Raw genomic sequence first — 15,652 nt, forward strand, 5'->3', positions numbered from 1 at the left:
TTCTGATTTCATAGTATTTTACATCCATTTTTCACATGTGAAAATGACTATATGAGGTGCCTGGCAGTGGAGAATCAGGCCCTAAGGATTACACCATTGTTTACATCATGGGTCGGCAACCTCTGGCACGCGGCTAGCCAGGGTAAGCCTCTGCACCCCGTTTGCGCCGCTGACCTGGAGCCGCCGGAGGGAAGCCCACACCCTAATCCCCTGCCCCAGCCCTGAGCTCCTCCTGCCAAACCCAGAGCTCCTTCCTGCACCCCAACTCCTTCATCCCTTGCCCCACCCCAGAGCCTGCACCCCTAGCCCAGAGCCCATACCCCCTCCTGCATCCCAATCTCCTGCTCCAGCCCTGAGATCCCCCCAAACCTGGAGCCCCTTCCTGCACCCCAACCCCTTCATCTCAGAGCCTGTACTCCCAGCCCAGAACCCTGACCCCCTCCTGTATCCCAACCTCCAGCTCAGAGCCGCCTCCCACACTCTGAACCCCTCATTCCCAGCCCCACCCTGCAGCCCTCACCCCCCCCACACAACCTTCTGCCCCAGCCCTGAGCCCCCTCCCAGGCCCCAAACCCCTCATCCACAGCTCCGTTGAGTCATGGGCATCAACAATTTTCTTCAACTGGGTCACCAGAAAAAAAGTTTGAAAACCACTGGACTAGGACATCATATGGCATATTAAAGGGGTCGGTCTAGCAAGCATACAAGAGAAACCCTTGCTTTATCCAAGGCTCAAATGAACAATGCTGTGGACTCTGATCTCTTTGTATAGTTACTTATATACTCCTCATACTATAAATGCTCAGATACTATACTGCGCCCCGGAAGCGGTCAGCAGCAGGTCCAGCTCCTAGGTGGAGGCGCGCAAGGGCTCCATGTGGCTCTTGCCTGCAGGCACCACCCCCCGCAACTCCCATTCGCCGGAGCCGGTGCTCTGGGTGAGGGCAGCGTGTGGATTCCTGTGGCCCACCTGCCTATGAGCCGGACTGCTGCTGGCCACTTCCAGGGCACAGTGCGGTGTCAGAACAGGTAGGGACAACTAGTTTTTACTGGCCAGCCACCAGGGTCCCTTGGTGCTGAGCAAGGCAACTCAATGCCTTGCATTTGGCAACCCAGTACTGGGTTGTGACCCGAACTTTGAAAACCACTGTCCTAGTCTACACCTAAAAATTTCATGCCATGTGCAACATAGGTAAGTCGATAGCTCCCACTGTAGTGACAGCTAGGTTGACAGAAGAATTCTGGATTTACTATAGCTTTGAAAACCCCTCTTCTGTTGTTGTACTTTGGCAGAGCTGCAACACCTCAGCTGTGCTGCTGTCGCACTTGACTTTTCCTGTCTTCACCTGGGCCTTTCCCTCAGACAGAGATAGAAACACAGCTTTGCATTTATCTTTTGGTGAGTAAAACAAACAATTTACTCACCACTAGTGATCTCTCTATATATTATTAAACCTCATTATAGATTTGGTTGGATTTTGGGCAAAGGCTTGGGCTGGTTTTAATTTGATCAGTATTAGTTTGCTGGTCCCTACTGTACTGAAAGGATACAGTGTCTTGCCTAGATTTTTAGTAACTTTTTTTCAACTTATCTCCCATTACCTGCATAACACACACACCTAAGAAGAGGGAAACAACTTTCCATGATCCCTCAGAGAATATTTTTATGTGTCTGAATTCATTTTTAATGTGTCTGAGTTCATTGCCAGACAGGAAAATGAACAATTAAATAGGCAATGTGGTGGGAGCATCAGGCTGCCAATGAACTCTGCCTTGGAGGCAAGCTGGGAAAGGCTGAGATGTTGCACAATATCAGAGCTTTTATGATAAAGTCTAAGTACATAGAAATGAAATACTTTGTAAAAGTGTTTTACGTTGGCAGTATAAGTTAGTGCACAGAGATGGCAATTTCCTGCAATATCCTGGACAAACCTTACTGAATTAAATTAAAGTATTTTAGCAGCTCATTGTATTAAAAATGCAAATGTTTATGTGTTATTGTGGGATTGTATGTAACTTGTCTAGGAGACCTGACTAACATTTGGGAAGTGTTAATGAGCTTTCAAGGACTCTTTTAAACAATGGACTAAGACAAGAATGAACTATTGGTTGAGTAAATTTCCTAGGAAATATTTGGGAGGAGGGGAATGCAAATGACCCATCTCCAGATCCATCCTTTTGGTGCTCCACCTTGAGGAGAAACCCATTGTCTGGCTGATTACCTATTCTGGATCTCTTCAAAGACCAAACTAGATAAAGGCGTGACTCTCATTCTTGAGAGTGCTTGTGCTGAGCTAACAGCTGAATTTGTGACTACAGAAAAACCCTGGGTGGGATTTGGAGGGCTATTCACAGGCCAGATCCTTTGTTGGGGCTACACTTACGCTGCAGCAGCAGCAGGTGCAGGCAGCAGGCTGCACCCTGCAGCGCTCTGCAGCGCGCGCGCCTAGCGCCAGTGCGCCCAGCCCAGCAGCGCGAGCAGCGCTCCAGTCCGCGCCGTTATTCCCACAGCCAGGGAGCTGGGAGGACAGGAGGGAGAGTTTTTTTCCAGCGCTGCTGCACTGACTACACTAGCGCCAAGCGCTGCGCGCCAGCGCTGCCGCGGCAGCGCTTTGAAGTTTAAGTGTAGCCATAGCCTTGGAGTCAGGGGGCAATTATTAGCGTGTGTGCAGGTTCTTTTATTGTTTTTAACATGTTTTCTCTGTAATGTTTTTACCTTAAGAATTAATGTGCTTGCTTAGAAAGAGCTGTGTGGTAACTTATACCTGTGGCAATAACACTGTGTACCATCTGAGGAGGAAAGTAAAGCAGGCCTGCTTAGATAATCAGACTTTGTTAGGGAATTCACAGTGTAGATATATTAGGCAGTCTGGAAATATCCTCCTTACGAGAAAGAGAGACACTGGTTTTTGCCAAGAGAGGTGATGACTGAGTAGCTGGGAGTTTAGAGTAGGTGCCCTTGCTGAACCATGAGGGAGAAATACAAGTGCAGTTGTGCCTGAACTGTGACACCATATACATTACTATCTTTTAATCACCAAGGTTCATCTCTCATTCACTTTATTAATTATTAATTGCTTAAGTTTTTTCAGGAGGAACTCTGAATCTGTTCCCATTAAAGTCAATGGCAAAACTCCCATTTATTTCACTAGCGTGAGGCCTTGTCTACACTTCAAAGTTTTGTCAGCAAAAGCTACCTTTTGCCAACAAAACAGGGGAGGTGTACACACTACAAAGCTACTTTTGGTGGCAAAACTCCGCTGTTTTGTCAACAAAATAAAACCACCTCAGCAAGAGGCATAAAGCCATTTGCGGCAAAGTTAAAGCAACAATGTGTCAGTTTAGATACTGCTGTTTGTTTTTCCGCCAGTATCCCACAATGCCTGCCCTGACCGCTCTGCTGCTCACTGTTTTGATCTCTGCTGCCCTCCAGGCATGTGCCCCTCCCCTTTCAAAGCTCAGGGAAATATCTGACAGCTGAGCATGCTGCTCCCTTTGGGGAACAAAGAGCAAATCACTGGAATGCTCCTGTTCTTCCCTGCACTAGGAACACAGAAGCAGGCCGACTGCTGCTGGGGGTGGGGGATGACAGCTGTGCTGCTTTGACATTCTTTAGCATGGAGAGCTCAAAGGTATTGAGTGAGAATCTTGAACTTCTGGGAGGTCAGGGCACTCAGCACCTTGCAGGATTGGGCCCTGAGCGGCCCAAAATAAAGTACAAGTTTGGAGGGTTTCATTTTGGTTACTTTTTCTGTGACCCTATCCTTCTGTAATGTGTTTTTAATGTGGCTAAATGTAAATGTATACATCTATGGACAAAACATTTAGGTTATAGGGGTGTGCTCAGAGGTCCCCTTTGCTGCCCTACAGGCATCCCTGTCGTTGGTGACGGACACATCAGACTTGGGCGGGGAGCTCATCCGGGAGACTGCAGAACTCAAGGCCTCTGGTTGCAATCAGATCTGCATCTCCACATCAATGTCAGAGAGCTGAGAGCTGTGAGCCTAGCATGTCAGACATTCTGTCCTTACCAAACCGGACAATGTGTATCAGTCATGATGGACAATATGACAGCAATGTTCTATATGAACAAATAGGGGGGTACACGCTCCTCTCCCCTGTGCCAAGAAGCCCGCATGCAGTGGGACGTCTGTGCAGAACATTCAATTTACCTGCAGGAGTCGTACTTCCCCGGGGTTCAGAACGAGCTGGCGGACCACTTCAACGTGTTGTTCCACAGCCACGAGTGGTCCTGTCACCTGGACATTGCAATTTCAATCTTCCAGAGGTGAGGGTTTCCCCGATAGACCTCTTTGCCACGCGATGCAACAGGAAGTGCCAGCAGTTCTGCTCCTTCCATAATCACAGCCCGGGCTCCAGCGCGAATGCGTTCCTCCTCCACTGGGAAGGTTCTCTCCTATACGCCTTTCCACCCATACCACTCGTTTACAAGGTGCTGCTCAAAATCCGCAGGGATCAAGCTCAGGTCATACTGACAGCACTGGCCTGGCCGCGTCAACACTGGTACACATCCCTCCTGGACATGTCTGTGGGAGCCCCAATTATCTTGCTGCTCTCCCTGGACCTTCTCACACAAGATCACAGATGTCTCCAGCACCCAAACCTTCAGTCACTCCATCTCACGGCGTGGAAGCTCCATGGTTAAATCCATTGGATCTTTCCTGTTCAGACCAGGTTAGACAGGTCCTCCTTGGCAGTAGGAAACCCTCTACAAGAGCCACATACCTTGCCAAGTGGAAGAAATTTTCAATCTGGTCAGTGCAGCGCCATTCGCCCCCGATACTACCTTCAGTGCCTCACATTCTGGACTACCTCCTCCATCTGAAGCAGGACGGTCTCTCATTGTCTTCTATATGGGTGCACTTAGCCGCCATCTCAGCCTTCCACCCAGGTGTGCAGGGCCGTTTGGTATTTGCTAACCCCATTGTAAACCGATTCCTAAAGGGGCTCAACAGGTTATACCCTCACGTCCGTCAGCCGGTCCCTGCCTGGGACCTCAACTTGGTCCTTCCTAGGCCCATGGGGCCCCCCTTTGAGCCTTTAGCAACATGCTCCCTGCTCTATCTCTCCTACAAGGTCACATTCCTGATAGCAATAACCTCAGCCAGGAAGGTGTCTGAGCTCATGGCCTTGACATCAGACCCTCTCTACACTGTGTTCTATAAGGACAAGGTTCAGCTCATGCCTCACCCTGCTTTCCTCCCGAAGGCTGTCTCGCAGTTTCACATCAATCAGGACATCTTCCTCCCAGTTTTCTACCCTAAACTCTTTCCAGTGGCAGGGAGCAGAGACTCCATTCTCTGGATGTCTGCAGGGCACTGGCCTTTTACATCGAAAGAAACCGTTCAGAAAATCTTGACAGTTGTTTGTGGTAGTGGCGGACAAAATGAACCATCAGCCGGTTTCATCCCAACACATCTCATCATGGATCGTGTTCTGTATCCATGAGTGCTACGACCTGGCAGGTGTTCCTGCACCTCCGATCATTGCGCACTCTACCAGGGTGCAGGCTTCATCTACAGCATTCCTGGCTCAGGTTCCCACCCAGGAAATCTGCAGAGCGGCGATGTATTCCTCCATACACACTTTTGCCACACATTATGCGATCACCCAGCAGGCCAGAGACAATGCGGCCTTGGGACGAGCAATACTCCAATCAATATACAGTTCCGACTCCACCTCCTGAACTTGGCTTGGGAGTCACCTGATTGGAATGGACATGAACAAGCACTCGAAGAAGAAAAAAGGTTACTCACTTCTTGTAACTATTGTTCTTCAAGATGTGTTGTTCATGTCCATTCCAGTACTCACCCTCCTACTCCTCTGTTGGAGTAGCCGGCAAGAACAAACTGAAGTGGTGGCAGGTCAGCAGGGCTTTATATTGAGCGCCATGAAGATGCGACTCCAGGGGGTGCCCAGGCCAGCCCGACAGATGCTGCTAGGGGAAAAATCTTCCAGCCACCGTGCACGTGCATGCACACACCTGATTGGAAAGGACAAGAACAACACAAAGAACAACAGTTACGAGAAGTGAGTAACCTTTTTTTTTATTGCTGATGCTCTTGAAATTTGGAAGGAACTGAGTGAGATCTTAAAAAGAGAAATATGCAATGACAGAGTTAAATTACAAGCATTAAAAAAATGAATGGGACAAGCTCTATCTCCAGCTCATTTTCTTGTAAATATTCTCAATACTCAGTACCAGAGTCAAACCTTAACTGCTGAAGAAGAGGAGTTGGCTATGACATAGACATCCAGCAATCATCCCTCCATAATGCCAACTATAATAAACTTCAGAGCTAAGGGTGAACCATTCAAGAAATATATGTTTGATGATGATGTTTTAAAGAAAGTCACACCAGTGAACAGGTGGAAGTCACTTAAGCACTTGGATTCAGAGACTGTTGAAGTGATAATCTCACTTTTAACAGCAATAGCTTCTTCTGTTGGTGTAGAAAGAATACTTTCTTCCTTTGGACTAATTCATTCCAAATTGAGAAATTGTTTGGGACCTGAAAAAGCAGGAAAGCTTGTTTTTCTTTTCCAGATTATGAACAAACAGGAAAATGAAGGTGAAGATGATTGAATTAGCTGCAGAAGCCAATATTTGAAGTTTCTCATGTTGACCTGGCTGACATAGTTGATTTAATTTTTGTTTTGTTTTTTAAATATTTCATTTAACTATTTTAGTTGACATTAAAAACAATTTTAACAAAAACAAACCTGATTTAAAAAAACGTGAATGTTTGCTGCTGAAGAAAAAATCCAGAATACAGAACATTGTTGTTTTAGTTAAATAAAAATTTAAATGTCTGTTTGGTGATGTTCTCCCCCTAATACAGCATGGCAAGAAAATCCTCCAAATATTAATGATTAACCTGTTGAATTGGAGATAGTTCACCTCCCAATGACTTAATAAATATTTGCTTCAATTACCTTTGGTAAATGAAATAACCAAACAATCATTCATTTTCTGATATAGCTGTAAAACTAATCTGAAAAGTTTTCAAAATAAATAACTTAAAAAATGTATAGCATGTACCTTCTAAAAATGAAACCTACATCTATCTCTGAGTTGTGAAGAATATGTATTAAGTATATAAAAACCAACAAGAATGCACTTTAATGTTGAAATCCATGATTAAATCGAGTCTTCCTGACTAGTGATTTAAATCAAATCCACCCTGCATACAGGTTAGGCAAACTTGTTATTCCTCCCTAAGTACCTCCCATATTGTATAATTTGCTAACTGATGGGTGTATTTATAGAGGTGAATACTGGGTTTCCGCCTGATAGCTTGGAGCTATGGGTCATGTAAAGCGTATCTAATCTTGTTCCATAAACAACACATGTAATGGCTTGCATTTGATAGTTTGTGTTGATATATGTTGTATTGTGCCATGTCTTCAAGAGACTGTTTATAGCAGCACCTGATCCTGCTACCAAGTTATATTAGATGTTTTTACTGGAAGCCTAACTGATCAAGGGTTAATAACTCAGCCTTAAAAATGTGACTCATGCATTTTTAACTTAGACAAGCTTTTAAAAAATAGAAATTATTCATTTTTAGGATGGTATTGGGCTTGATATGACTCACAACTTGGTTTTTATATGATAGAAACATAATTATATACACCTAAAATCTTTGTCTATGGAATAAGATCCTACTGCATAGTAAAATTGCACCAGCAAGACCATTCTTAGAGTATCAATTATAAACAGGTCTAGGCATCTCAATTCCAGGAATATCTTAATAAACTGGAGGAGAGTCAGAGAGCAACAAAATGATCAAGGGGTTGAAGGAACTGACTTACTGTATCAAGAAACAGATAAAGATTTTTATATTTTTACCTTGCCTAAAAGAAATCACAGGATGGTAGATTTGTAAGTATTTAAGAGTGTGAACATCAAGGGCAGGACTTCCTGTGAGAGTCACTGGGCTGTATTCATCCATGCACTGGAACTGAGATGGTGGGAACTAATACTGGCTTTACACCACATTTATGCCTCTCCTATCCTGCAGATGCAAGAGGCTGCTTTGGCCCACTATATTGATTTCAGCTGCAGTTGCTGCCCTACCTTGTGCCCAGGTGAAAACTGAAAAGGGGGGGAGGGTGGGTTTTGGTTCTGGGTTCTGCAAACTGTTCCTGTTGGCTGGAATCAGCATCCTGGATCCAGGTCATCATCTCTGTGAAACAGATTGTGGAAGAACTGTCAATATGAAGAACTGGCTTCTGGGGTAATGTGGCAACAATATGGATCAATGGAATGATTCACAGTTTGGAAAAGTTCATCTAGTCCTGCCTTAGCAATTACAATGGCAGGAAAGAAAAATAAGCTCTTCATCTCTCAAATCTACTAGTCTACAGCTGTGGCGGACTTAATCTTCTTCTGCCCATCACCAGCACTTGAATGAAGTTGGAGAGAAGGAAATTCACTGCAGGTCATCAGAGAACCAGCATGGGGAGGGTACATTTAGGCACAAGTGTGTATTAGTGGCTTTGCTCAGTGTATTATAATTAAATTTCCCAACGTTATGAACTCTATATCCACACAAGAAAAATGCTAAAACATGTTTTCTAACATTATACTAATAGGATGTTAACCAAGACTTAGTACCTACTATAGAAAGACAAGTTGCTTTAAAAAAGCTTTAGCCAATTGTAGTTAAAACCACAACCACACATTTTTTAAACGTTAATATCGTCTACTAAGAACAAAACAGTATATGACATTTAGCATGATCTATTTTCCAAGTGCAGACAAGGCATCTTTGGCCCACTGGTTGGGTGTGGTTTCCTCAAGAATGCTCTAGAATTTAGCTTAACCCATAATCTTATAAGGGAAGACAGTGGATTTTTGAGCTTGGAGCTCAAGTGCTGATCTTACTGAATGAGGTAATAATCTATCCAGGTTAGGGGAATTATTTTTATGTTTCAGGTAATTAATTTTGTTTAAACATTTGTGATTTTTTTCTAATAAACTACACACAATTTTAAAAATTGGTTTTAATGGTTAAAATATCCATTTTTTCTTTGACTTGTTTTCCTCCACTGGCCAAAAGGGGATGGGGTGACAGTGAGATAAAAAGGGCTCTTTTTCATCCTACCAAAAATTTAAAAACTTCTAACATTTTTGAAATGGCAACTGTTGGGTTATTTTAATGAAAAACTTCAACTAAAATTCTGTGGGTTGGGGAGAGAGGATTGGCTTTTTCTCATTTTTTCCAAAAAATTTTTGCTGTCAAAGTATTTCCTGTTAAAATTTTTCAACAGAAAATTTTCAGTCAGCTCTATTCCTTAAATTCTCTTCTAGTCAGATGATCATGTTTAGGATGTGTCTAGATCTGGAGATTACCTTGGAGGAGTACTTTTTTCTTCTTTTTTTTTTTTTTTTAAATTACTACTACTCTCCAAGAATAAAAGGGTCCCCCTTTAGACCAGCAAAACAAGGAAACCATGAGCTAAGGCTCCCTATTTTCTCTTCTTGCTACTGCAGCAGCTCTTTAAAGGACTCTGGAATAGGCACAACAGAGAGATTTATTGTCCCTTTAACCTATCTAACTTCTATGCCATGTTCATTGTAATCTGAACACTTTGAGAAAGGCAAAATTAACAGGCTGAAAGGGTAATTCTTATAAAGCAAAATCCACCCCTCCCCCAATCCTTTAAAAAAATCAGAGTTGGGAGAGTCTTAAAATGCCAAGCACAAAATACCCTACACTTAAAGGCGGCTGTAAATTTAAATATCTTGCTATCTCACAAAAACAAGTGAACAAATAATAGAGGGCAGACTACACGCTCCCACCCGGTGTACTGCATTTGTAATTGTTCCACTCAAAGCTCATTAGCTGGGATTTTAAGCCTTGTTTTGCAGGACTGATAATTTTTCCACACATGCAACTCACCACTAACTTCAAGCCAAACACCCAGGGCATGGAACCTGTCAGCAACTGACTATTTTATTCAGTGCAGTTGTAGCTGTGTCAGTCTCAGGCTATTAGAAAGACAAGGTGGGTGAGCTAATATCATTTATTGGACCTCTTTTTGTCTCTATATTTTATTCAGTTTAGTTTCTTATATGCAGGCTATACTAGAGCTATAAATAATCCTAAATTGCCCATTTGATTTGAAGGGCCCCCTCTTCATGGGGCTTTTCCTCAGCTTTGTCAGGCCTATTTCTTTTCTTTAATCTGTTGTTTTTTATGTCTCCAAGAAGGTCGTTATTGAATTTAGTAGGGAGGAAAGGGCAGACGTGACTGCTCTGGTGACTGAGCTCCTTCCTCCATAGGTACAAGGGCTAGTTGTGGAGCTAAGGGCGCGTGTGTTTCATGCAAACTCTCACCGTGTCCTGCCCATCTACTACCAGCCTTTCTGGCGGGGGGAGGTGGGCAAAGCGTGGACAACCCACCGAGCCTCCTAGCGGGCGGACCGGACAGGCCAGGCCGCTTGGAACCGGCCCCTAATACCTCACAGGGCCGCTCCACAGCGACACCTGGAGAGGGCGGCGTCCCTCACAACAGCCGCGGCCCAGGTCGCTGCTCGGCCCCCGGGGGCGACTGCACTGACCTCCCGCCCCGCGCGGGCATCAACCCCGCCCCCGCTTTACACATTCCGCGCTCCCCACCCTTCTCGGCTCCTCACCTGATCCCCGCCCACCCTGCCTCCAGCCCACCAATCAGCAGCCCTTTCCGGTCTGCGCCCCGCCCCTTCCTCTTCCGCTTCCCCTGGGTGAAGCTGCCGCAGGGATCAGCTGACTGGCGCCTCACGTGACTCGCTGGCTGCTGTGGCGGGTGGTGGGCGCTGCTGTCGCGGGGGGATGGAGCAGTGACGGGTAACTACCCACCGGGCGCGCCAGCGGGATCCGTCCCGTCCCCTCCCTCCCTGCGCATGCCCGGCCGCTCCGGGGGCACCGGTGAGTGCGGGGAGACGCTGTCCCGAAGCAGCAGCGTGGAAGGGCCCAGCCGGGGGGGTGAGGCCCGGCCCGGCCCGGCCCGGGTGAACGGGGCTGACAGGCCCCCGCCAGAGAGGGCCACTGCGGTGTCAGGGCGGGGAGCGGGTCACCCCTCAGCGCATGAGACACGCCCGGGTAGGCCTGGCCCCGGTCCCTCACTCACTGGATTGCGGGACGGGTAACAGAGACTCCCCGGGCGGGCCTGGTCTCTGGCCTCTCACTCAGTGGATTGGGGTGGTGGGGAAAAGAGACTCCACCGCGGAGCTCTGGCCTCCCGCTGAATAGGGGTTGAGGCTGATGCTGAAATTGGGTGCAGGGTGTGTGCTGCTAATGTATCTCTTTTTCTTATGCATCCTTTTAAAAAACGTGTTGGCTAACACAGAATTGACCCGATGTTAAATCAAAAAAGCTTTGTCCTAGTCGCTAATGTGCAAAAAACAACCCGTCTCCCCAAAGCTGTGTAAAGAGGCCTTCTGGTTAGTAAACTTGGGCCCCACAGAGCCCATGGGAAATCAAACTGTAGAATTAGTGATTTCTGGTCCTAAAGTAATTTATTGTCTAATAAAACACTTAACATCTCTTTTCAAATCTTTTTTAGCTAGATGATAATAGCCTCTCCTAGGCTCTAGGCCACCAAAGGTTTCAGTTATCAAGGATCATAACAGGACCCCATCTATCCTTCCTGAGTCAGGTGTAAATGCAGAAGCTGTATGTGTGCAGGGTTATACACCTCTACTTCGATATAATGCTGTCCTTGGGAGCCAAAAAATCTTACCACGTTATAGGTGAAACTGTGTTATATCAAACTTAATTTGATTCCCCGGAGCATGCAGCCCACCCCCCAGCCCCCCTGGAGCGCTGCTTTACCATGTTATATCTGAATTTGTGTTATATTGGGTGGCGTTATATCAGGGTAGAGGTGTATGCTGAAAATTGCTGCTTCTAGCAACTGGTTCAAGGACACAAACTTCATCTGATCTGAGATGTCAAGGGTTGAAGCTAAAAACTTTAGCGTGTCTTTGTCCCTTGTAAATTTAAGTGAAGTTTTTGTGAAAACTTGGAAATGATTGAGATCCTGTAGTGATGAGCAATGAATGCTCAGTCAAATGGAGCATGGTAGTCTACTTCTTGTGATATAGTCTTATGATGTATAAAGTAAATGTGTCCTTTTTCCCCAGTGTGTTTGTACAAAGCTTACATTTCCTCAAATTCTTCCCAGTACAAATATCACTCCCTTGCTATGGTAGACTTACTTCCCTTCATGAAATGTAGGAACAGTAATAGCAAAGCAATACATACCAGAAGTGATTTCTGGAGACAATAATGAAGAAATATACACAACACAGTTCCATTCTGAGGTATTGGTAACCTTAGTAAAGATGAGAGCTGAATGTAAAAACCTCCGAATCATTCCAGGAAAATGCAGTATAAAATGCATACTAATTAAGATTCTGTTTTGCCATTATTATAGTTACACTCACTGGTTTACTAGTGAACTTTCAAACTTCTGTTTAGGGATGCTTGTGCTTATGCATGGCACATTGTATTAAAGCTGTATCTTCCCTACTGTCTATTTTTCATTTGATACTGCATGAGTGCTTTCATGAAAATATGCATAGTAATGAAGAAAGATCTATATAGATGTGGCAGCAAGCATGTTCCAAAACATTAGTAAACGTCACCTGATGAAAAATCCTTTGATGCTTAACTTCCATGTTTCTAAGAGGTCTTGTACATTAAGTTCCACCCCTTGTACCTATTGTAGTTGTTTTAAGCATATTTCAGAATCCAATTATTGTGATGCCAAAAATAGTTTTTTTCCTATTAGTTCAGTCAGAGTCGATATAATTTTTAGGTGTATATATTAATATATAAACTTGTATTTTGAAAACCAGGAAACATATGTGTATTTCTGTGACAGCTTTTGTAGTTTAGCAGTTGCTAATATCGTAAGTCTTTTCTTGAAATCCCCTTACAGGCGTGTTTATAAAGGAATATCAAGGAAAATTCAGTGTAATGTGCTGCTTAATCAATGACACTAAAATGAAAACTAAGTTGTAAGTGTATTCCATTAAAACTCTGAGCCTTTTTATTATAAACAAGAGTAGACATTTTCAATCAGTAGTATTGAAGTGTTAAATAATGCATAATTTTATAAGAGTGGCCCCACTGCGTCTGACTAATGGTCCATGTAGCCCTGTATTCTGATAGTGGAAAGATTTTACAATTTTCCACATGAAGACCAGCTAAAACATTCCATTTTCTTGTAAGATAATTGGAGCAAAATGATCTATGTGAAATGTAAAACTTCACTTGATCAATCATATAACTAATAATCTACTAGCCTGCAGCATCCTATGCCCCTTAACATTAAATGACCAACAATACTTTATGCAGTGTTGTAGCTGTGTTGGTCCAAGGATATTAGAGAGACAAGGTGGGTGAGGTAATATCTTTTTATTGGACTAACTTCTGCTGGTGAGAGAGACAAGCTTTTGAGTTTACACAGCTTTTCTTCAGGTCTGGGAAATGAAGACTATATCAACTATGGACCTTACTGTGGCACAGCTGTGTTGTTGCAGCTCTAGATCACTCTATATCTTACCTATCAGTCCTCATCCTGAAAGGAAACCTGCACAACACCTTCAAAAGATGAGCCTGGGAGCTTAAATTTATAACTTGACTAGACACTAAAAATCATGAACTGAATAGAGACACTGGATTTATGGCTTATTACAACAATCTGGAACCCACTAACAATCCATCTTCCCCCTCACTTTTCTTCCCTATGACTGGAGGGGGTGTCAATGGGCCTCTTGAATGATCCCTTGAAATATGTGCTAACTACTTATGCTAAACAATCTGTTCCATCTTGTATTTAGCAGTGACACTCTAGTTAGGCTATGTCTACACTAGCACTTTTGACCGTATAACTTGTCGCTCACGGGTGCAGCCCCCTGAATGATGTAAGTTGCACCGACAGCAGTGCTGGTGTGGACAGTACTATGTCAACAAGAGACGTTCTCCTGCTGACATAGCTACTGTCACTCTTGGGGGTGGTTTAATTATGTCGACATGAGAGCTCTCTCCTGTCGCCATAGAGTGGTTACGTGGGAAATCTTACAGTGGTGCAGCTGCATTGGTACAGCTATGTTGCTGTAAGGCAGTGGTTCCCAAACTGGGGAAAAATGTTAATGGGGGGGGGGGGAAAAAAAAAAATTCCTAATGGCGAGCTGTCCCAGGGACAATGGGCATGCATGGGCAGCAGCAGCAGCCCCTGAAACTCCCAGAGCAAGCAAGCAGCAGATCAGCAGCATATATCATCACAGGAGATTAAAACTTCAAGACTCCTTATAAGCAATGGAAAGGGGAGTGGATATTTGTTGCGGTTTTTTTAAATTAAATAGGCAGCTAGTATTGTTTTTAAAATTATTAAGAAGAACAAATTTAAGCTTTCTTTTAACATGCATTGTTTGCCTGGACTGCTCAAGACCTGAATGCTTGTGTAGGAGGAACTCTTTGAGTTGGCTTCTTTAAATATCTTGATGCTGTTTCACATCTGATACTCCTTGATGAAACATAGGAGTCTTGTCTTATAACAGGCTTATTCAAAGTGATACAACATATGAAAGTGAGATCTTGGAAGAGTGTTGCCATTTTCATAATGTAATAAAAATACTGTAATGATAAATAGTGTGTAATCGTCATAAAAACAATTTTATCTTTCCAAGATCACTGCTTTTATAATTTATACTCAAATAAAGGAGAAAATATCTGGAAATATTCATTTTTAGGAGGGGGTTTGCGAGACTTGACATTTTAGTGAAAGGGGTTAACAGGTTATTAAAGTTTGGGAACCACTGCTGTAAGGTATCAAGTATAGACATAGCCTTAGTTTCCCAGACCTGAAGAAGAGCTCTGTCAGCGCAAAAGTGTCTCTCTCTCACCAATGGAAGTTGATCCAGTAAAACATATTACATCTCCCAACTTGTCTCTTTAAAAATATTTTAGTTAGCTAAGAAAAGACGGTTACTCACCGTAGTAACTGTTGTTCTTCGAGATGTGTTGCTCCTATCCATTCCAGTTAGGTGTGTGCGCCGCGCGTGCACGGCTCTTCGGAAGATTTTTACCCTAGCAACTCCGGCGGGCCGGCTGGGCGCCCCCTGGAGTGGCGCCGCTATAGCGCAGGATATATACCCCAACCGGCCCGTCCGCTCCTCAGTTCCTTCTTGCCGGCTACTCCGACAGTGGGGAAGGAGGGCGGGTCTGGAATGGATAGGAGCAACACATCTCGAAGAACAACAGTTACTACGGTGAGTAACCGTCTTTTCTTCTTCGAGTGATTGCTCCTATGCATTCCAGTTAGGTGATTCCCAAGCCTTACGTAGGCGGTGGGGTCGGAGTTAGATGTTGCAGAATGCAAACTGCTAAGCCAAAGGCTGCATCAGCTCTGGACTCTTGGACCAATGAGGCAAAGGTGTGGACCGAGGACCAGGTAGGTGCACAACCCATCCCCTGCAAGGGTATGTGAGCCAGGAAGGCAGCAGACAAGCGTGAGCCCTGGTGGAATGTGCAGTAAGGTGGCTCTATGGAACATGGGCCAAAACATAGGGGGTGCGGATGCACAACGTCATTGAAGATGAAATCCTCTAGGAGGAGACAGGTATGCCCTTCGTC

At 44.5% G+C, this 15,652-nt stretch overlaps 1 protein-coding gene across 3 annotated transcripts in view; it reads left to right on the top strand.

Annotated features, from left to right (window-relative positions):
- The first annotated feature begins 1,309 nt into the window (after window positions 1–1,309).
- ATP6V1C1 (ATPase H+ transporting V1 subunit C1) overlaps window positions 1,310–15,652 on the top strand; it is a 61,331-nt gene continuing 46,988 nt past the window's right edge. Inside the window, exon 1 of one of the 3 annotated variants that reach the window (XM_039525718.1) lies at window positions 1,310–1,399. The gene's annotated coding sequence lies outside the window, so the exon portion shown is untranslated. Of the gene's footprint in view, window positions 1,400–10,706; window positions 10,937–15,652 lie in introns of those variants that run through there. The other 2 variants (XM_039525717.1, XM_039525716.1) reach the window with 2 other exon arrangements.

The sequence above is a fragment of the Mauremys reevesii genome, linkage group 2 (genome assembly GCF_016161935.1).
Source record: "Mauremys reevesii isolate NIE-2019 linkage group 2, ASM1616193v1, whole genome shotgun sequence".
Taxonomy (NCBI): Eukaryota; Metazoa; Chordata; order Testudines; family Geoemydidae; genus Mauremys; species Mauremys reevesii.